The following is a 22353-nucleotide window of genomic DNA, read 5'->3' on the forward strand; positions in this document are numbered from 1 at the left end:
ATGATGGGTTGATAGGTGCAGCAAACCACCATGGCACGTATATGCCTATGTAACAAACCTGCACGTTCTGCACATGTATCCCAGAACTTAAAGTATTTTAAAAAAAAAAAAAAAAAAAAAAGTGATTTAGACGTTCACTTTTTTGGAAGGGATGAAAAGAAAGGATAACAGGGAATGGAGGAACCTGACATAGCAGAAAGAAGACTGGTTTTAGAGTTGGTAGAAAGTGCTTTCTATTCTTCCTGTATAAACCAGTTTGCTAGGTTCTCTGGGTTAGGTAGGGACTCTGAAGTTTCTTTCTGTCAAAAATCTCTCCCATGGAGATGGTGCTCCACTGGCCTAGCTCAGCACAAGTAGGAAGTAGCAAACAGCTTTACTGGTCATTTGTCTGCTTTGGTTTAGTGTACTGTGGGGTAGATTTCTTATCAGAAAACAGATATGTCATCTCTAGAAAGAAGAAAAAACTTAGTAGCTCAATTTCTCCCAAATAAATAATTTTTTAAAAATTTTAAAGAAAAAAAAAAGGTTTTTCTACCAGGGAAGCAATAGCATGTGGTCATTAAAATCACGGACTTTGGAGACAAACAGACCTGAGCTCAGTGCTGATTCAGCTACTCCTGTGCAAGCTGGATGGTAGCTTCCCCTCCCAAAGTCTTCACGTCCCCTCCAAAGAAGCTGGGGTGATCCCTGCCTTAGGAGGCTAGTGTAAGCCTGTAACAAGACCCCAAGGCCGCATCTGGCATCTAGCAGGCCACGGTGACAGTAAACGTGGTTAATCTTCTCCTTTGCTCTTTTTCAAGGCCGCCTGCTGACCTTCTAGGAATTTATGGTTACATTTCTTAAAACTATTGTACATTAACAAAGCACTGCTAAATGTGGACCCTCCAAGGAAAAGATGCCATGAAAACTAATAGAAAGCTCTCCTAGGTTTCCCACCTTCTTATTCCCAGAGCAAAGTGCTGGAAAAATAGAAGGTATTAGCCTCATAGTCTTTACTGATTGAACCAGCCTTCCTTACTTGCAGAAAAAGTCACACGACAAGCATCTCAACGTCTTGGTCTCTCAATACCAAAGGTAGTAAAAGATGAGGGCTCAATTATGGAAACATCACTGTGCTTAACAGAAACCCTCTTCCAGTAAATCCATTATCAAAATCCTCAGGTCAATCCTTACAATGTTAATGATTCAGAGGAAATGGGCATTCCTTGTAGACTTCTACTATTATGACATTTTAAAAAATAATCTTGAAAAAAAATAATCTGGACTTTATGAGTATAGCTAGTGCCACTGCATTACACATGAAATTCTTTTTAAAAATAAGAATAAAGACCCAATGAGTGAAATGAGAGGCAGACCCAATCAAGGTCTATGAGCTACTGCTCTGTACTCATGGTGCCCTTGAAGGTCCTAATAACATAGTATTGAGGGTCTTTTGATTCTCCGCTATTTAAAAAAAGAGTAGAGCCAGGCAAAGTGGTTCACACTTAACAATCGCAGCACTTTTGGAGCCCAAGGCAGGAGAATCGCTTGAGCCCAGGACTTTGAGACCAGCCCAGGCAACATACAAGATCCTGTCTCTACAAAAACTTTTTAAAAAACATTAGCCAGGCATGGTGGCATGTGCCTGTAATCCCAGCTACTCGGGAGGCTGAGGTGGGGGGATCACTTGAGCTCAGGCAGTCAAGGCTACAGAGAGCTATGATCACGCCACTGCACTCCAGCCTGGTCATTGGGCAACAGAGAGACCCCATCTTTAAAAAACAAAATAATAAGTTTTAAAATAAAATAAATTAAAATGTATTAAATGGTAAAAGAAACTGATTCTATCCATGATCCTCTGGATAAGCTAACTGCCAAGACAGTCTTCGCCTCTGGCAAGAATTTTACCAAGTCCAACTGCAAACACTTGTTATCCCTTGCTGACCAAAGTTCTAATCAAATTACTAGCAAGAAATAGAATAACCAATAGCTGCCTAATAAATTTTTTATAAACAAATACTTTTTCCTTTAGTGACCATGAAGGAAAAGCAAATTTAAATAAGTAAAAAGACTAAGAAAATACATCTACAGGAGGCTACTTTGCTATTGCCCAAGCAGCTCACATTCCCTCCCCTAGAAATGTCATGAACAGACCAATACCAATTTCAATAGTTAAGACTTTAAGGGAACGCAGTGGTCATTAAGAAAAGACAAAGGCTGAAGACTCAGAAGGATATGAACTAAGGAAAGCAAATTGGAATCAGGATACAATTTAAGCAAAGCCTGGCACCTTTTCCATTTCCTGCAGTGAGTGCTGCTGTATCTGGAAGGCTGGCACATGGAGAGTGGCACCACATAGTATCCAGCACATCACAATACTTGAGTATACTTACAGAATAATATAGTAATACATAATAATATGATAGTAACATCTGCTGTATATTTAACACATACTATGTGTCAGGCATGTACTTAAGCACCAGACATATCTAATATGCATATATATACACATATATATAACAGATATAAAAATCTGTATATTTATATGGGTGTAAAACCAATATTTATATATAGAAATCTTGTGAATATATAAATACACACACAAGCACATGCACACATACAAATAATCTCATTTAATTCTTAAAATCACTCCAAAGCAAATGGCATCCTCATTTTGCAGGTAAGAAAAATAGGAGTTTAGAAGGTTAAGTAACTTTGAGATGGTCACAGTCACAGCAACTGCACCCAGATCCGTCCCTTCTGTTTCAGAACTTGGGCTCTTACACATCACCAAAGAAGGTTCTAATGACAACTGAAGACCAACAAAGGAAAATCAGAGAGAATCTACCACCATGTGTCTTGTAATAGTTCTGACCACAAGGTCAGCCACCTATCTCTTTAACTAGGAAGATAATTGCATCAGGTATTCTCTGGCCCCTGACCATACTGTATTCTGTAAGTCCAGGACCCAGGACAAAGGCCACCTCCTGCAGGGTTGTGTCCCTTCTTCTAGGCAAAATGAAGCAACTTCTGAAACTACCTGGAGTTAGCTTTGTAACCAAGGATACTAGAATACTGTAGTATACAAGGTAACCCAACCACCATAGGTTTTCCAGATAATTGAGGAATCTGAGTCTATGCAGCCCTCCTTTTGTGAGGGGAAGTGTGGTAAAGAGGTAAATCTCCACCTGCTGCTTGTTCTCTAACACTCTCATCCATTTGCAACACCTAAAAAATTCACAATTCCTTGCCTGTGAAATGACAGAATTCACTGTTTTAAATGTGCTCTGCAGTGTTGTCAAAGTCTCTTCAGTTGTTACGGGAGAGGAGGTGGGAGACAGCTTAGGGGAAGAAAGGAGAAAGAGAGGAGAGGGGTAATGGGAGGTACCCCACCACCCCAGCAGTTCCACAATCATCTGTTTTGTACACTGAGTTTTTTGCATAAGAATGTATTTGAAGAACAGTTTTCATTTCTAAAACTATGACTCTATGACCTTGCCAAAATAAATAGAAAACACTGTACTGCAAAGATGCCTATGTTGCTTGATTTTTAAAAACCAAATACACATAAATTGTGAAAGGCTATTAGTTAGAAAATGATCCTTTTTGTATTTATATAGTAATGAAATAAATTATAGAACGTGTCTCATCTCCATTATTTAAAACAGAACATAAATCAGGGTTTTTGACACCAAGAGAGAACCCTCCAGAAGACCTAGCACCCCTAGACTAGCTTTCCTCTCAGAACTTTCTGTCCCTATTATCACTGTTGCACCAGGGTAAACATTCTATGTACCCTGAAAGTTCTGGCCCAAATCACATGATCATCTCAATAGCTACAGAAAAAGCATCTAACGGAATTCAACAGGATGTTTTAAATTTCACCATAAAAACTGTCAAATTAAGTATAACTTACCCCAACAAAATAAGGGTCATATATGAAAAGCCCATAGCTAACATCATACTCAATGGAGAAAAACTGAAAGCTTTTCCTCTAAGATCTGGAACACATAAGAATGCCCCACACTCACTACTTCTATTTAATATGGTACTAGATGTCTCAGCCAGACCAATGAGGCAAGAAAAAGATATAAAAGGTATCCAATGTACAACTATCTGTTTGCAGATAACATAATCTTATACATAAAAAACCCTAAAGATCCCACCAAAAACCTGTTAGAATAAATGAATTAAAAAAAAAAGCATTGTATTTCTGCACACCTATAAAACAATCCAAAAAGGAAACTAAGAGAACAACTCATTTACAGTAGCACCAAATAGAATAAAATGCTTAGAGATAAACCTAACCTAGGAGGTAACGGACTTGTACACAAAACTATAAAACTTTGCTTATAAATGTAAAGATTTCGTGTATTCATGGATAGGAAGAATTAATATTTCTAAAATGTCTATACTACCCAAAGCAATTTACAGGTTCAATATAATCCTGATCAAATTCCCAAAGATAATTTTTTACAGGAATAGAAAAAAACAATCCTAAAATGTGTATGGAACCACAAAAGGCCCCAAATAGTCAAAAGAATTTTAAGCAAGAAAAACAAAGAACAAAACTGGAAATATCACACTTCGTGATCTCAAAATATATTACAAAGTTACAGTAATCAAAACATTGTGGTACTGGCATAAAGATAAACATACAGATCAATAGAACGGAATAGACAACCCAGAAATAAACCCATGTACATATAGCCAATTGATCTTCAAGAAAGGTGCCAAGAACACACAATGGGGCAAGGATAGTCTCTTCAATAAAGGGTGCTGGGAAAGCTGGATATCCATATCCAAAAGAATGGAATTGAACCATGTCTTATATCATACACAAAAATTTATTCAAAATGGATTAAGGATTTGAACATAAGATCTGAAACTATACAATTCTTAGAAGAAAACATAGTGGGGAAGTTTCTCAATATTAGATTTGGCAGTGATTCCTTGGATATAACACCAAAAGCACAGGTAAGAAAAGCAAAAATAGATATGGTTTTATACAGCAAAGAAAAGAATCAACAAAGTGAAAAGGCAACCTATGGAATGGGGGAAATATTTGCAAACCTTATATCTGAAAAAAGATTAATATATATTACATATAAAGAACTCCAAAAACTCAAAAGCAATAAAAACAAATAACCCAATTTTAAAATGAGCATTGAACAGACATATCTTCAAAGAAGACATCCAAATAGCCAAGAGGTTTATGAAGAAATGCTCAACATCACTAATCATCAGGGAAATGCAAATCAAAACCACAATGAGATATCACCTCACACCTGTGAGAATGGCTATTATTTAAAAGACAAAAGATAACAAGTGCTAGTGAGGTCAGGGAGAAGTTGGAACCCTTGCACACTACTGGTGGGAATGTAAATTGCAACTGCTATAGAAAGCAAGATAGAGATTTCTCAAAAAGTTAAAAACTAACTGCCATATGACCCAGTGATCCCACTTGTGGGTATATATCCAAAAGAAGTGAAATCAGGATCTCGAGGAGATACCTGCATGTTCATGTTTATCACAACATTATTCACAACAGCCAAGATATGGAAACAACACAAATGTCTATCAACAGATGAACGGATAAAGAAAAATGTGGTACTGTAGGAAGATGTTAAATGTTCCCAACACAAAGAAATGACAAATGTTTCAAATGATGAATATGCTAATTACCCTGATCTGATCACAACACATTATATGTATTGAAATCTCACTACGTATCCCATAAGTACATATAATTATTCTATGTCAATTAAAAGCATAAACATTTTAAAAAGAAAATGTGGTATATATATATAACAGAGTATTACTCAGCCTTAAAAAAGAAGAAAATTCAACCATGTGAAACAACGTGGATAGATGTGAAAGACGTATGTTAAGTGAAATAAGTCAGTCACAGAAGGGCAAATATTACATGATTACCAGGGAACGGGGGTGGATATGGGCAGCTGTTGTTCTCTAGATATGAAGTTACATACGAAATGAAATGAGTAAGTTCCATACATAGTACAACATAGTGTACAACATAGTGTCTATAGTTAACGATAAGACATTGTGTACTTAAAAATTTAAGAAGGTATATCTGGGCCAGGCACAGTGGCTCACGCCTATAATCCCAATGCTTTAGAAGGCCATGGTGGGTGGATCACATGAGGCAAGGAGTTCGAGACCAGCCTAGGCAACCTAGCAAGACCCCATCTCTATAAAATAAAAAAATTAGCCAGGTGTGGTGGTGTACACCTGTAGTTACCTGGGAAGCTGAGGCAGGAGGACCTCTCGACCCCAGGAGTTTCAGACTGCAGTGAGCCATGATCATGCCACCGCATTCCAACCTGGGTGACAGTGAGATGCTGTCTCAAAAAATAAATAAATTTTAAAAAGAGGGGGTATCTCACATTAACTGTTCTTACCTCCATCACCCTCCTCCCCCCACACACACAGGACACAGGAAACTTTTGGAGGTGATGGATATGTTTATTATCTCAACTGTGGTGGTGGTACTAAAAGTGTATACATATGTCCAAACTCATCAAATTGTATAAATTAATTATGTGAAGGTTTTTGTATACAAATTATACCTCACTAAGGCTAGGGAAAAAACCAAAAGCAAGAAAGCTATGGCCCACGCATAAACAAAAACCTTTCCAATGCCTTCTGAAAGGCTTTTTAAGTTCCACAGAAAATCAAAAGAGAAAAAAAGCAAAGAAGTATAACTGTTCATGTTAACACATGTTTCTGATCGTCCCAGAGCTGTTTTACTCCCAGAACCCTAGCCCCATTGGCATCCTGCCTGAGCTATGTCCACTACAGCACCAACCTCAGCAGTATTTGCCTTGCCTCTTCCTTTCCCTCCGGCATCACTTCCCATGTTAGAGAGAGTGGGACCTGCAGACACTGTGCCAGCAAAGACAAGCAGGAGATGGGAACCACACCAACCACCTAACACTTTCACTCGGCCCCAGCTTCTGATCCATGAGGTACCCATGAGAAGAGAGGTAATGAATGTGCTGAGGAAGCTCACCCTGCAGGTGAGACCCAACTTCTTTAAACACAATGGCCAGTTCATCCTCATTATAGATCCAACAGTAAATCTCTTAGATAATGTCATAACTGTGACCTCCACATAGGGATCATATACTGAGGTCTCTTGTGAAAAGCCAGCAACCTCTGAAGCCCCTCATCAGGCACACTCATCTCAGAGTCACCCTTGTCCCCACTTTCCTCCCAGCAGCCACCACAGCTGCCACTGGAGGAGCATGCCCCTTTTGGCAGAATAGCCAAATTCCATAAATGCCACCCTTTCTTCTCATCCCCCTCCAAAAGCAGGGGGAGTCCCATAATAGATAGAATATTTCATTCACGCTCTGTCTGAAGAACAATTTTTCCCATAGAAAAGCTGGGTACGTGAATTCTCAACTAGATGAGGGGCCTATTCATGACAATGTCAAATGACTAATGACAAGACTGTTGTCTGTCTCATAATAGCTCACAAATGTTTTGAATCAGAAAATCATCTATGTCATAAGTGCAACCCTTCACTGCCTGAAAGCACTTTTGATGTCACCCACTGCACCACAATGTATATACATAAGCTTCTGCCAACAGAAGTGTGTTAAAGAATCCAAATTATAATTGCCACATACAAAGTGCCAACACCACGGTGGCAAAAGAAAAGAATGTTAAACAATGGTTGTCCTATGGGCAAATAATCTAAATCTACTTGGAAACTGTAAGTATTTGGTTCTTCCTTGGCTCTTTTATCCTGTTATCTATAAATACTGCATAGAGCTGGTACTTAAAGCCCTGGGAGTGAACTAGTTCTAGGCAAGATCAGAAACTAGTAGCTTCTACAAAGAATAGTGATAGTTTTCTTTATCATAAAAAAAGGTTTAGTTTCTTTGGCTGGTCCTTAGAATTCAGAGGAGTCTTTTGGAAGACTCAGGCGGCTTCCGTTAAGCTAGGGGTAACTTGCTTGGGCTGGAGCTTTAAAAGTGCGCTTGTGGTAGAGGCAGCAACCATGATGATCAACGGGGATGACACAGCTCAGGAAAACCCAAGCTGGGTGATAATCAGTTAATTTGTCATCTTCTGCATGGCTCCCTCTTAGCAATAAAAACCCTTGTCTATGTCTTCTAAGTAATGGACAGAGCTCCTACAGTTCATTTCAATACCATATACATTAGGAACAAGAAGACAGATTTTGAGAGCATGCAGAAGACATAAAACAAGTACAGAGAAAGGGAGGAGTAGGTAATTAAACAAACAAAAAAAGGGTCCCTTTCCTAATGTGCAAGAATTCATAATTTATTTATATCTAGTCCTTTTAAGAAACCCAACAAACAACCAGGCATCTCTGCAGTGCTGTCCTTCCTCCTAATTTTAGTGCAACCTCAAAATAATACAAAAAATTACCCCTAGATTGTTTGCGGCTTTAATAACGAGAGAAAGGAACTTTCTATATTTAGGAAACCTCTGAATCTGATTTCCTCAAAGGTTCATAGAGTAATAACAGGCCGATGCTTTTAAGTGGAAAGCAATTTCTCTGTTTTGCACACAGCCCTGCACATCCAAGGGGAAGTATCTTGGGCACGCTTCCATAGCAATCAGCATGAAAGCAGAGAAGCTTTCCTTTCCTTTCCCAGTGGTGAAGTTACAGCTATTAAAGGGCTGCTACTGCACAGAGCTGCGAAGCTTGTGAAGGGGACTTCTGTTATCTAATCAGTGCCAAGGCCAGAAATGACCATCTTGGTTACTACACAATAACTAAGGCACTCATCTGAGGGGCTGTGCTCCAGTAAGCTAGAAGGAAGGATTGGTATTTGACAGAGGATATATCCAACATTCAGAAAAGGCAAGAAGCAACTGAGCTTATCACCTCAAGAAGCAGATCATGAAATAATCCAAGGTCAGTTAGCCTATAGTAAAAGAACCACTCTGCTCTCCTAAAACTGATTAATTTTTGCAGAGACCTGCTATCAGAAAGGCTAACAGTAGCTTTTTACCTATTCTCTGATGGTCTGAGCCTGAATGCTTCATTGAAGCATTTATAAGGGATCAAAATACAGCCCCGCTCCCTTTGCTGTATTTATGTTCAGTCTCTTTAGCCTGCAGGAATGCCCTTTGTGGGTGGTCAAGGACAAATGGCATTAAAACTTATTAATTCAGCTTTTCATGTAAGAAGACTTAATGTGTCAGCTGCATTTTAATCTAAGGATTATATGCTTACCCTTGGAAAATTCCTTTCAGGAACATCAATAAGGATTTTTTTTTCTATAATTCTTATTTTTTATCACAAGGCCCAATTATCATTTATAAATTTATTGGTATTTTAACACCTGAAATAAAAGCTCTTAGCTGAGAAAAAGAAGTAGCTGCTGCACAGTTAACAAGAAAGTCAAGATCTCTGCTGAGACCATCTAAATATATACCATGTTTTAAAAAATAAAAGAACACCAAGCTAATGCTCACCACCGCAGGTATGTGTCTGAGCAAATGCCAGCGCTACACATTCTGACCTGGATTTTTTTTTATGACTTCTATAGTGACTTCCAGTTAAAGACAGTGGATGAACACACATATTCAGCTCCTCTCCCTCCTAAAACCCCAATACCACAAAATCATTTCTTTTTAAATGCATAAATCTACAAGGACAAAGACAATAGGAGCAAAGATTAAAATGTTAAGCTTTTTAAAGCTGGAAATCTGATAGATGATAACAACTAACTTAGGCCCAAAGAAGCCAAATCTTCCAGTTTGTAAAGCCACATTCTTAATCATGAATGGACATTCAAAGATCATAAAGAAAATATCTAACATGAAGGACAGAAACAGAGGAAAAAAGCAACTTGAAGGAAAGAAAAAATACGCAAAAAAGCTTAAAAAATAATCATTAACCTCCTCAGAGAACTAAAGAAAATACTTTCATGAAATAGTAGGATTCTGTACAATAAAAGCAGAGAATTTAAAAACTGTCAAAAATTTTTTTAAAAAATTATAACAGGCCGGGCGCGGTGGCTCAAGCCTGTAATCCCAGCACTTTGGGAGGCCGAGACGGGCAGATCATAAGGTCAGGAGATCGAGACCATCCTGGCTAACATGGTGAAACCCCGTCTCTACTAAAAAAATACAAAAAAAAAAAAACTAGCCAAGTGAGGTGGCGGGCGCCTGTAGTCCCGGCTACTCAGGAGGCTGAGACAGGAGAATGGCGTGAACCTGGGAGGCGGAGCTTGCAGTGAGCTGAGATCCGGCCACTACATTCCAGCCTGGGCGACAGAGCCAGACTCCGTCTCAAAAAAAAAAAAAAAAATTATAACAAACGTGAAAAATTGAATAGAAGGATTACAAGGTAAACGTAGGAAATATCCTAAGAATACAGCTGAAAAGCAGATGTGAAAAGCGGAAGAAAAGGTAAGGCTGTCATAAGACAGTAAGTCAACATCTAATAGAATTACAGAAAGAAAGAACAGAGAAAACAGAGGGGGGAATTCGACAATGATACATTTCAAGAAAATTTCTAAAAATGAACAATTCAAGTTTCCAAGAAATGAAAATAGACCCCACCGAGGAATATTATGAAATTTCAGAACATTGAAAATAAAGAGAAGAACTAAAAACCCGAGAGAAAAAAAGGAAGAAAAATGAAGTCCCTACAAAGGACTGGGAGACAGTCTTAGCCTTCTCAAAATCAATACTAGATACTAAAAGATAATGAGCAATGTCTTCACCATTCTGAAGCTCAGTGATTAAAAACCTACAATTCTATCCCCAGCCACGCTATAAATTAAACATGAATGTGACAGTCTCAGATATATAACAACTCAAAAGTCTTACCTCCCATATGAAATTTTCTAGGACACTTCCAGAAAATGTGCTCCGTCCAAATACAGCAGTAAACCAAGAAAGAAGAGAATATGGGATGAGGGAAATTGGGAATCCAATACATAGGTAAGATACAAGAAATTCCCAAGAAAGTATTAAAGAGAGGATCCCAAGATGTGGTGCACAGCAGGCCTAGAGAGCAAGTGGTCTGGACTAGAGCAAAGCGTGAGACTCCAGGTAAGATTTCTCCAAGATGTAATTGATAAGATAGCTGATATGGCTTAAAATATTAAGAGGAAATTCATATAGAAGGCTGTTTGTGGTTAAAGTAGTGGGGAGTGCATAGAAAAACTTTAAAAGACACAATTACTAAATCCAAGGAAAACACAATTTGTGTGTGTAGAGAAAATTTAAAGTAATCGAACTATACTACATTACCCAGCACATCTGTGAATCCTGTTTACACACTGTAAACACCAGATAAGAAATGGGGGAGGAGGAAGAGAAACAAGCATAACAGGAACTTAAGTCTTTCGCAAGAGGCCTTGTGGAACTATGGAATCCTTTAAAACAACAAAGGTGTATGACTGCAATAAAAACAAAACCTACAATTTAAAAAGAGTCGACGTTTACAATCTATACCTAACATTTCTTTATTACACCACCTGACAACTTACAAATTACTTTCACAAGTGTCTAATGATTTAACATTTACCACAGCTCTGCAAGTTAGGGTCCCTGCCACCCGTCCCCCTACCCCCCAACCCTCACTTATAGAGACAAGGGAATCACCTCAGGGAAATTAAGTAACTTGATCGAAGTGACAGAACAACAAGGTGGCAGACACAGGACTAGAAAGAGCAGGGCATGCACAGGAGTGTGGGATTTACAATATGGTTGATATTAATGATGTGAGTGGGCAACTACAGAGAGATGAGCCAAATCGAGTTTTGGAGTTCAGTGGCTCTCACACTTGAACATGCCTAAGAATCACTTAGAGTTCCACCTAGACGAAGTATGTGAAGTAGTCAAGTTCATGAAAACAAAAAGCAGAATGGTTCCTACCAGGGGTTACAGGAGGGAGAAACGGGAGTTGTTTAACGGGTTTTAATGGGTATGAAGTTTCAGATTTGCAAGGTGAAAAAGTTCTGGAGATCTGTTGCACAACAATATGAACGTGCTTAACGCTAGTGAATCATACACTTAAAAAAGTTAAGATGGCAAATTTTATGTTGTTCGTTTTTACTACAATATTTTTTTAAAAAAAAGAATCACCTGCAAGACTTGTTAAAACACTGATCACTACACCCTACCCCCAGAGTTTCCATTCAGTAGGTCTAGGTGGGACCTGAGAATTTCTTCTTCTAACAAGTTACCTGATATTGCCATCCCAGGAACCAAATTTGAAGAGCTGTTGCTCTAGTTCAAAAATATTCTCAGTACTGAATGCACAGCAACCTCCTCTGAGACCCCAGACCAAGTAAACAAGAACGTAAGGGGCAGGGAGTTATGGAACTGCACATTCAGTGCTTTGAAAATCCCTCAGGGTGATTCTAACGTGTAGCCAGTGGTAGAGACCCTGGACTGGACCCTGGTCACACCAGTCGGCAGTACAGTGTCTGTGATGCTAAGAGCAGACCTGTGCCACTCAGCCATATCCTGAGACCACAGGTTATACCTCAATTTCCTCACCTATAGAATAATGATCACAGAGTTCTGGAGAATATGAAATAGGATAACCAACAAAAGAACTCAGAGTGGTGCCTATCACATAATGAATAATAATGTTGTTGCTTTTGTTGCTGACATTACAGGAAATAAGGTTGACCTTGTTTTCTCAGAGGTAACATGGGGTCAGGTTAAGGGCAATGAAGGAACTATTAATATTCAATCCCTGACTATGCAGCAAGGCAAAAGACTCCCAAGGAGCTAAGAACAAAATAAGTGGGATTACATCTAAGAATCTATTATAATTCCCACAAATATTTGGCAAACCTAGGATCATTTCTCTAGAATAAGTAGCTAATCCCTTTATTCTCTGAATAGGTGTTGCTCTTCGGAATATAAACATCATTGTAAAGCCAGGTGTGGGAATCAATACTCAGACACCACATCCTCCATCTAAAGAAACAACAAAAACAATGCGATGTGTCCAGACAGAGGTAATGCAGGACTCACAGGTGAAGTTCTTAAAGATATGTACATGGTAAACAATTTCTTGTCAAAATAAATTGAAAAAAAGACAAAGCCATGATCCATTTATGAAATATCTGAGACTCCCACATCCCAGGCACAGTGGCCATCCGCAAGGAAACAGCAACCGCAGGGCAGAGCCTGTCCTGCAGTGAAGAAGAGGCTCTGGCCCTCCAGCAAGTTTTGTGAATGCTGTATGGCAACTACCACTTTTCTTCAAAAGCACAGCAGAGAGCACCAAAATTGTGTTTTCTGCTAAGTTTTTCCTTGCTTTCATAGCTGCATAGCTTGGGAGCGTATCAGAGATTACTCACAAATACTTTAAGCTTCCAGTGTCCTGAGTCCACAGTAAGTAATACTTACTTAACGAAGAAATCACTGTTGTCCTCAGAGAGCAACAAGACCCTCCCTAGATGTCTGGGCCATACCAACATCTGAGTCTCAAGAAAAAAAATCTCCTTCATTAAGTCATTTGAATAATTTCCCCACAAAACATTCTCAACAACTGTAGGAAAATATTCCTAATGAGGAAAATGGCATCTATTTGTAGACAGAACTTGCTGGTGGTTATAAAAGCAGCACTCTGCAGTGGTTCAAACCTCTCAGAGTGAGTAATTCTGTCCTCACACCATACTGACGGGTTCAAGTCACCTCCCGACCACAAAAAGCTTTGTCTCCTCTGAAACTCAGAATACTGGATCTGATTAAACCATCAGCAAACATTTCCCAAGCAAGTGCCCACCCTGGATATGGTTGATTTTCCCAAGCATGTGCCCGGCAGGATGGAACAATTTCTTCTTAGGAACGTTCCCTTAAATGTTCCTGGGGACACCCTTCATGCGGGAAGCTAAGGCCAACGTTCAAGTGGAATACACAGAAACACCGGCTTTCTTGTACACACAGGCCTGCTTTCTAGTGCTTTTTCCCTCTCTGCTTCCTTCATTTATTACTAACCTAAATGCCCCACAATCATAACACAGAGGCAAGTGCGGGACAGGGAAGAAGTCAGGTCCAAACCAGTGTTGACTCTTACAGGACGTGTGAGTCTGAACTTCCTCGTCTGTCAAATGAAGAGGACACTTGTTCCCCTGCCAGCAGAACAGCTTTAAAGTGTAACAGTAATAACAAGGGATAGAGAGGCTAGCGTGCATGAGGCACTATTCTAAGTGCCCTGCAAATGCCCATTAATTTGATCCTTCTCAGAACTCTTTTAGGTAAATACCTTTATCCCCATTGCGCACCTGAGAAAATTGAGATACAAAGAGGTTAAGTAATTGGTCAAAAGCTCATGCAAGCTAATAACTGAATCTAGTCTAGCCCCAGAATCCATGTTTTTATCACTTCTTTATGCTGCCTCCCCAATACTTCCAAAGGTCAAACAAGAATACACCTGAAAATGCTTTTCAAACCATTAAAAGATACATTAATAATAATCATAATAATCAGTATACCTCCCAGCACCCCCAATCCTCTTGGTAACTGCCATGATTCACCTCCGCAGGGAACCATTCCCACCTATCATCAATTTATGCTTCATCTTCTGCATAAGATGTGCTGACCTCAGGCCCTGGAGTGAAGCACATGATCTGGCTATCCAATCGGAACAGGCCAATATCCCTGGCCACAGCCACTGGTCCAGCACGAGGCGCATGACTCATCATGACCAGGAAGGTTGTTTGTAATTAAGCAAACCTCAAGCTGCTAGAAGTCTCCATTCAGAGCCCAAAAACATGTAGCCAAGATGAATCCTCATGACATCATTTTGATCCTTAGTCTAGCCCCTCCTGAAGGCAGATCCAATCCTTAGATTTGCAATTACTTAAGCCCATAGATTTTTTCACTTGAGACAGTTTGAATTGGGTTTTCTGTCACTTGCAACCAAGGCACTCTGTTCTATCAAGCTATATTTACCTATACCTTCAATACTTTCTCCTCTCTAAAAATAAAATTTGAGGACTATTAAAGTAAATTTTAATTGGTTAGCCTTGACAAAGCAACATTCTGAGGCTGGACTTCCTGACAAGATAACTCCACATTATTTAGAACAGACTTCATTTTCCCCAATGCCACAGAACAAGGGATTTGGCCTATCACAACATTTGTTTCAGAAAATTTCATTTTTAATAAAAAGAACTAAGCCTACAGTTTCCAGCTTTGTAAGAAAACAACTGTGATATTTATTTTCTCAGCCTTCTCAATTCTTGTTTTTCCTCTAAACAACTATCCATATAGAATTACTAAAAAGAATAGGATTGAATTCTTTAAAACATTTTAAACACCAAAAGTAGAAGACATGAATGGCTATAAATCATTTCGTCCTCCTAAAGAAGATTGGCCGGGAGCAGCGGCTCACATCTGTATTCCCAGCTACTCGGCAGGCTGAAGCAGGAGAATCACTTGAACCCGGGAGGCAGAGGTTGTAGTGAGTGGAGATTGTGCCACTGCACTCCAGCCTGGGCGACAGTGGGAGACTCCATCTCAAAAAAAAAAAAAAAAAAAAGAAGAAGAAGATCAACTACACCTTAACTTTATTAATTTTGACAACAAAACAAACCAGTTTAGAGTTTTCATCACATTCATTAAGCTATTCATTGTACCAGTTCACATTCCTTCCCTGTGGTTTATTCAGAAGCCTAAGATTTCAGAGGAAAGCACTGCGGGTCACCCAGATTACTGCCTCAAAAGGTGACAAACAGCATCCCATTTGATGTCTGATGGCTCCCAAATCCATGTGTAAGTATGACCAGGGCTTCCTGCATTTCACATCTTTGAATTACCGCACATAGCTAAATAACTGCGACTACAACATCCAAACAAATTCCTACTTCCTGAAAGACCTCTCAGGCTGGAAGAAGGCAATGATGCAGCCATCGTGGCTGAAGATGGCTCACTGATATTGTTTCACTTGCTTCCTTTACATTCGTCTGAGGATAGTCTAGGGGTGGTGAATGGGCAGTCACTCACAGCCCCACTGTTCACCCATAATATATATACAAGCACATATGAAAATGCTACACAGGTTTAAAAGATGTTAAAAACAAGTTTCAAATTCCTTATTGTAAAAAAATACTTCTGTATTTTATATGTTCATTACAACGCACCTATATCCTCCTATCAAGAAGAAACAAACTTTTATGACTTTGATAAGCAAATAGATAAGCACACGAACAGAGCTAGATTAATCTGTTATGCTGCACTCCAAACTTTATTATCCAAACTCTATTAACTTGGTTGGCTGTTGTTTCTATTGATATTTATTATTAAAGTAGCACAAGACTGGCTGTCTGCTTGGCTTGCTTTAGTAAGCACTTCAAAACTCATCAGCCCTTCTCCAGACATGGCTACCTTCAAACAGTCTGGGATTACCACATGTAAACAATTAGGACATTTAAAACTACAGTAATTGTGCAAACATCACATTTCATACTCCTCATTACTGAAGCAAAAAATCAAATTATGTAGAGTGTTTATCAAGTTTATAAAATTAATAAAGATAGCTGACATAATAGTTTCAAGTTGAGGATTTTTAGTTCATTTCCATATTATACTTTTTATTCTAAAAACTGCAATGCTGAGAATAAGCCCCATGTGGTTGGTGCACACGGAAATGCACTACCTGCATAACTAGAAGAGTTGACGGGGGATGCCCCCACACCACGATGTCATATTTTTGATTTATAGAAAGCACAATCATAGAATGGAATTTCAAATTCATAGGAGACTCTTTTATTATACTTGATCTTAGCCAAAAGGCCAAGAAGTGATAGAAGAGCCTCTCTTAAACTCCTCAAGACCAAGAACCATATCTGATTATCACTATTTTATGCCTGAAATACAATAGGCACTCTGTAAATATGCGTTGGGTGAATACATGAATGAGAACATTAACACTAAATTTAATGGGCTCAGATTATTACATGACTACAGAGGTTATGATTACTATGTCCTTGCTTTTATGAAGTAAAGCAGGAGCTGGCAAACTTTTTTATAAAGGGCTAGATGGTAAATATTTTAGGCTTTGTAAGCCATATGGTCACTGTTGCAACTAATCAAACCTGGTCTCTTTTGCAACTATTCAACTCTGCAGTTTTAGCAAAATATGTAAACAAATGAGCATGATTTTTTGAATAAAACTTTATTTATAAAAACAGAATTTGCCCATAAAAACACCCAAATCCTCTGAGGAGCATTTTCTTATTATATAATGAAGACTCTACTCTCTAAAGGTTGGAAAGTGGTAGACTTGCTAAATCAAGCTGGACAGAGTTTGTTGGGTTGATATTTGGGCAGAGGATATATATTTGCTCTCCACCATGCCCATCACTCCTTATAAGCAACCCCATTCATTTCAGTCACATTACCAGCCTGGTCCATGTAAGCCTCTGAATTTACATCCCTGAACTCTACAGTACAACTGGCTTCCAGGGATATGGCCCACAGCCATACCTGTGAATTGATAACTATACTACAGGCTACTCAAGGGCAAGCCCAAAACATTCAACTCTTTGCCCCTCACCTAACACTTAATATCAACACCTAATGAACTTTAAATATTCATCGATTGCCTGTTGTTTGATATGTTCTGCACAGTCTCTTTGGAGGGGCTGTAGGGAGAGTAATAATAGCAGAGAAGAGGACGTAGAAAACATGTGCCGGTAGGGAACGATGTGAGAAGGGACATGGTGAGTCACAGGAAGAGCAGCAGGAATCAGCACAGGACTGATGAAACCACACCCAATTCTCCCAAGTGTGTCTCAATCTTCTCGCTGCGGTCTGGATTCCTCCCTCATATCACAGCAGAAGCTGGGCACAAACTGGTACTACCTCCACTATAACCACGATGAGGAGAAAACCTTGTTTAATTCCCATTTCCTCTGGAGGGTGCCCTGGATGGGTAAACCCAAACAATTACCCACATCTAGTAAAATAAATAAATAGTTATGTTCTCTCACAATGGAATGCTCTATAGCAATGAAAATGAGTAATATAACTAAACTATATGCAATAATATGCAGGAATCTAATATGCTGTTGAATGAGAGAAGCCAGACACAAAAGAGTACAATCTGCGTTATATATTACACATACATACACACAAAGAAAAGACATATGCAAAACTAATTTATGCTCCTAGAAGTCAAGAGAGTAGTCATCCACGGAGCAAGGGTACAGTTGACTCTTGAACAACACTGGTTTGAACTGTAAGGGGCCACTTAAAGGCAGATTTTTTTCAATAAACACATTGGAAAATTTTTTGGAGATTTGCAACAATTTGAAAAAACTCACAGATAAACCACATAGCCTAGAAATAGAAAAAAAAAAAATAAGGAAATGTGAGGCATGCTGTGAATGCATAAAATATACGTCATTGGTCGGGCACAGTGGCTCACACCTGTAATTCTAGCACTTTGGGAGGCCAAGGCGGGTGGATCACCAGGTCAGGGGTTCAAGACCAGCCTGGCCAATATGGTGAAACCCCATCTCTACTAAAAATACAAAAATTAGCCCAGCGTGGTGGCACGCGCCTGTAATCCCAGCTACTCGGGAGGAAGAATCGCTTGAACCCGGGAGGTAGAGGTTGCAGTGAGCCGAGATCATGCCACTGCACTCCAGCCTGGGCAATAGAGCAAGACTCTGTCTCAAAAGATGTGTGTGTGTGTGTGTGTGTGTGTGTGTGTGTGTGTGTGTGTGTGTGTGTCGTTATGTAGTAAGTCAGTAAGGCTTCCAGTCAACAGTAGGCTATTAGTAGTTACATTTTCAGGGAGACAAAATTATACTTGGATTTTCAACTGCACCCCTCATCCCCAAACTATTTAAGAGTCAACTGAAGTGTCTAAAAGGAAGCATGAGATTGTGTTAGTCATGCTCTATTTCTTAATCTGGGTGCTGGTTACATGGATGTGTTCAATCTGTGGAGTTATATTGAGCTATACACTTATAATATGTCTATTTTCTGTATGTATCTTCTACTTCAGTAGAAAGTTTTTTTAAATCACCATATCTCAGTGGTCTAGGACTAGACAGGGCCCCATATGTCTTCCCTTCATTCATCCTTCAAAGTCCCCTTTGCCTCACGTGGAGTCCCACTCACTCCTCCTTGTCTTTTCAAAGTATAACCATACAGAGGCCAAAGAATAAAAAAGCAAACTCAATCATTCTGAGCTACCCATGATTCCAGACACAACTCCTTCTGAATCCCAGTATCATTTGAAGAACCTTTACTGCTATCACTGACCTTTTGTTCTAAATCAGAAATGAGAGTATAAGAAGCCACTGCTGCCCTCAATGGCTCACTTAAATAGACTTCCTTTAAAATATACTCTAAATAGGCAACCTTATATACACAAATGTCTGTAAAGCAATGCTTAGATACACAGGGACCACCTGAGGAAGATACTATAAATAAATAGTAACTGAGATTGGAAAGGAGAACAGTCGACAGCCATCTTGCAAAAACCACAGATAACTGATGGTGTAATTGGCTATAACGCGTAACGATCTATAACTGTAATCATAGCTGAACATATCTTTGAGATTTTAAGTAAAGTTTCAATGTAGGTAGTCAAATTATGAGGCTGGGAATCATTTTTAATCTCTGTAATGCTGATTTTAATATATTAACCTATATAACCTCAACTTCACAGTACCACTCATATTCTTTCCACATTCTCCTACAAGTTTAAGTTTAAAACATCAACTAAGACCTTTGATCACATTAGAGCACAGAGACTGGTCTACTATTTTTTTTTTTTTTTTTTGAGACAGGGTCCCACTCTGTCACCCAGACTGGACTGCAGAGGCACAATCTCGGCTCACCATAACCTCCACCTCCCAGGCTCAAGTGATTCTCCTGCCTCAGCCTCCCAAGTAGCTGGGATTACTGTCACATGCCACTACCGCTCAGCTAATTTTTGTATTTTTAGTAGAGACAGGGTTTCACTATGTTGGCCAGGCTGGTCTTGAACTCCTGACTTCAAATGATACACCCACCTCGGCCTCCCAAAGTGCTGGGATTACAGGCATGAGTCACCAGGCCCAGCCCTGGTCTACTTGTGAATCCTGATCAGGGAGAAGGTGAGGCTGGTGATCAGAGCCACTGACCTAAACTTGAAACATCAGCCATAGCAGGGACGGGTAGATTATTACATAATCACACACAGAGGGAGAGAGACAGAGAGTGGGACTCACTGTCACCCAGCCTGGAGTACAGTGGCATAATCATAGCTAACTACACCCTCCAACTCCTGGGCTCAAGTGATCCTCCCACCTCAACCTCCCAAGTAGCTAGGACTATAGGTATGTGCCACCATGACTGGGTAAATTTTTAATTTTTTGTAGACAGGTTCTTGCTATTAAAAATGGTTTTGGATTTTGTTTTTTGAGACAGGGTCTTGTCTGTCACCCAGGCTGGAGTGCGGTGGCTCCATCACAGCTCACTGCAGCCTCGACTTTGTGGGCTCAAGCGATCCTCCCACCTCAGCCTGCTGAATAGCTGGGACCACAGGTGTGCCCCACCATGCCCAGCTAATTTTTTTTGTATCTTTCCTAGAGACGGGTCTCACCTTGTTGCCTAGGCTGATTTTGAACTCCTGGGCCCAAGCCATCCATTCCCCTCAACCTCCCAAAGTGCCCGGATTACAGGCGTGAACCACCACACCTGTCCTAAAAATGTTTTTAATCTGACTTTATTTGTATCAACAATGAAGGGAGCATAACCCAGTTCACTTCAGTACAAAACTATAAATTTAATTAAATAGTTCTGTGTCACATAGTTCTAAGATGTCTTTCAGGGGAGAATATCCTTATTTGTAAGAGCTGCATCCCAAGAATTTAGGAAAAAATGTCATGATGTCTGCAACTTCCACGTGTTTCAGCTTAAAAATGTACAAACCTATACACACACCAAAAAATGTGACAAAATGCTAATAACTGTTAAAGCTAAGGTGTAGACACGCAGGAACTCATTGTACGTTCTCTTAACTCTCTTCAGTATGGTTGAAAATGTTTTATGATAAAAAGCTGCATAGAAATATTTACTTACCTTTCAAGTGATGGCTGTCTTCTTTCTCCTGATCAAAAATGAATGACTAAATATACCCACAAGCCCATTCAGGGATCGTACACGCTGTCTTCATGCTGCAGGAATAAGCAAAGCAACAGACATGTTATCACCAAGAACTTTTACTGTTAATACTATTTCGGTTGAGAACATGTTCTTAATATATGATAATCCTCTAAATTAAAATACTGCCACAATTTTTTAATAGGGGGAAAAGGAAAAAAAAGAAAAAATAATTCCATCACATACTGAATGTGGGGAACAACTATCAGCCCCACCCACTCTAGGAAATTTTGGAATAAAGGAATTCTTCTGTAAGTTTCTTTTTTTTTTCCCTCCAACTTTATCAAAGTATGATTGACAAAAATTACATATATTTAAGTGTACAAGGTGATGGTTTTATATATGTATACATTGTGAAATGATTGCCACAAACTACTTAACGTATCTATCACCTCATACAATTCCCTTTTCTTTGAGGAGGTTTCTGGTAAAAACCAGAAAACTTGCTAGATAAATTCTAAAAGAGCCGTACAGTGTAGTTACCATTTGTGTGTGTGTGTGGTGAGAACACATAAGGTCTACTGTCATAGCAAATTCAAATATACATTATTATTCCCGATAGTCACCATGCATTAGGTCTTCATCTTATAGCTGAAGGTTTGCCTCAGTTCCTGTCGAATCACAGCAATTTCAGGGCAGTGATGTGGCCCAAACATCCACTCTAACAAAAACTGGAGCTTCAATGACTTGAGCTTTACTTTGACCTTGGATTTCTAAGACCACACTTAGAAGGCATCCATGTACCTGCCTAGAACCACACAGGAATTGCTGAACCTCTTCAAATCCTTTCCAGCAAAGATATTCAGATCCAATCTACAGTACACTCAACTACAATACACACAAGTTTGTGGCAAAGTGGTATCGTGGCCTGAAAGTCATACTCCTATTGCCACCACAATACCTTCTGTTTTGGCATTACCCATCACATTTGATCCTCCCCACAGCCCTGTGAGGTAAGCAGGGTTTATGGATCCCATTTTCCAGAGAAGGCAGCTAAGTGTCAGAGATGATATCTAACAAAGATATCCAACTAGAAAGCACCAGAGATGAAACTACTATTTGTCTTCTGACCCCAAGCCCCGGGCTTGTCTCACGGTACAGGTCACCTCCACCCTCCTGCCCCTGAACATGATGCTTCCTTAAAACCAACTCCACAGCCAAATGGCCAAACAACACATCACGCCAGGGAGGCAGCCGGGCACTGCAGTGTGCTCCCTGAAAGCATATATT

At 39.5% G+C, this 22353-nt stretch overlaps 1 protein-coding gene and 1 non-coding gene across 49 annotated transcripts in view; both read right to left on the reverse strand.

Moving 5' to 3' along the window:
* Positions 1-22353, reverse strand: part of SGMS1 (sphingomyelin synthase 1) — a 314409-nt gene that overhangs the window by 256612 nt on the left and 35444 nt on the right. For all 48 annotated transcript variants that reach the window (XM_077945130.1, XM_077945145.1, XM_077945147.1 and 45 more), the window contains 1 exon segment: positions 21043-21137. The gene's annotated coding sequence lies outside the window, so the exon portion shown is untranslated.
* LOC114670204 (U7 small nuclear RNA) lies at positions 21539-21599 on the reverse strand. The gene has a single exon (XR_003719687.1). It is a non-coding gene; the product is annotated as a U7 small nuclear RNA (small nuclear RNA).

This window comes from Macaca mulatta, chromosome 9, assembly GCF_049350105.2.
Source record: "Macaca mulatta isolate MMU2019108-1 chromosome 9, T2T-MMU8v2.0, whole genome shotgun sequence".
Classification (NCBI taxonomy): domain Eukaryota; kingdom Metazoa; phylum Chordata; class Mammalia; order Primates; family Cercopithecidae; genus Macaca; species Macaca mulatta.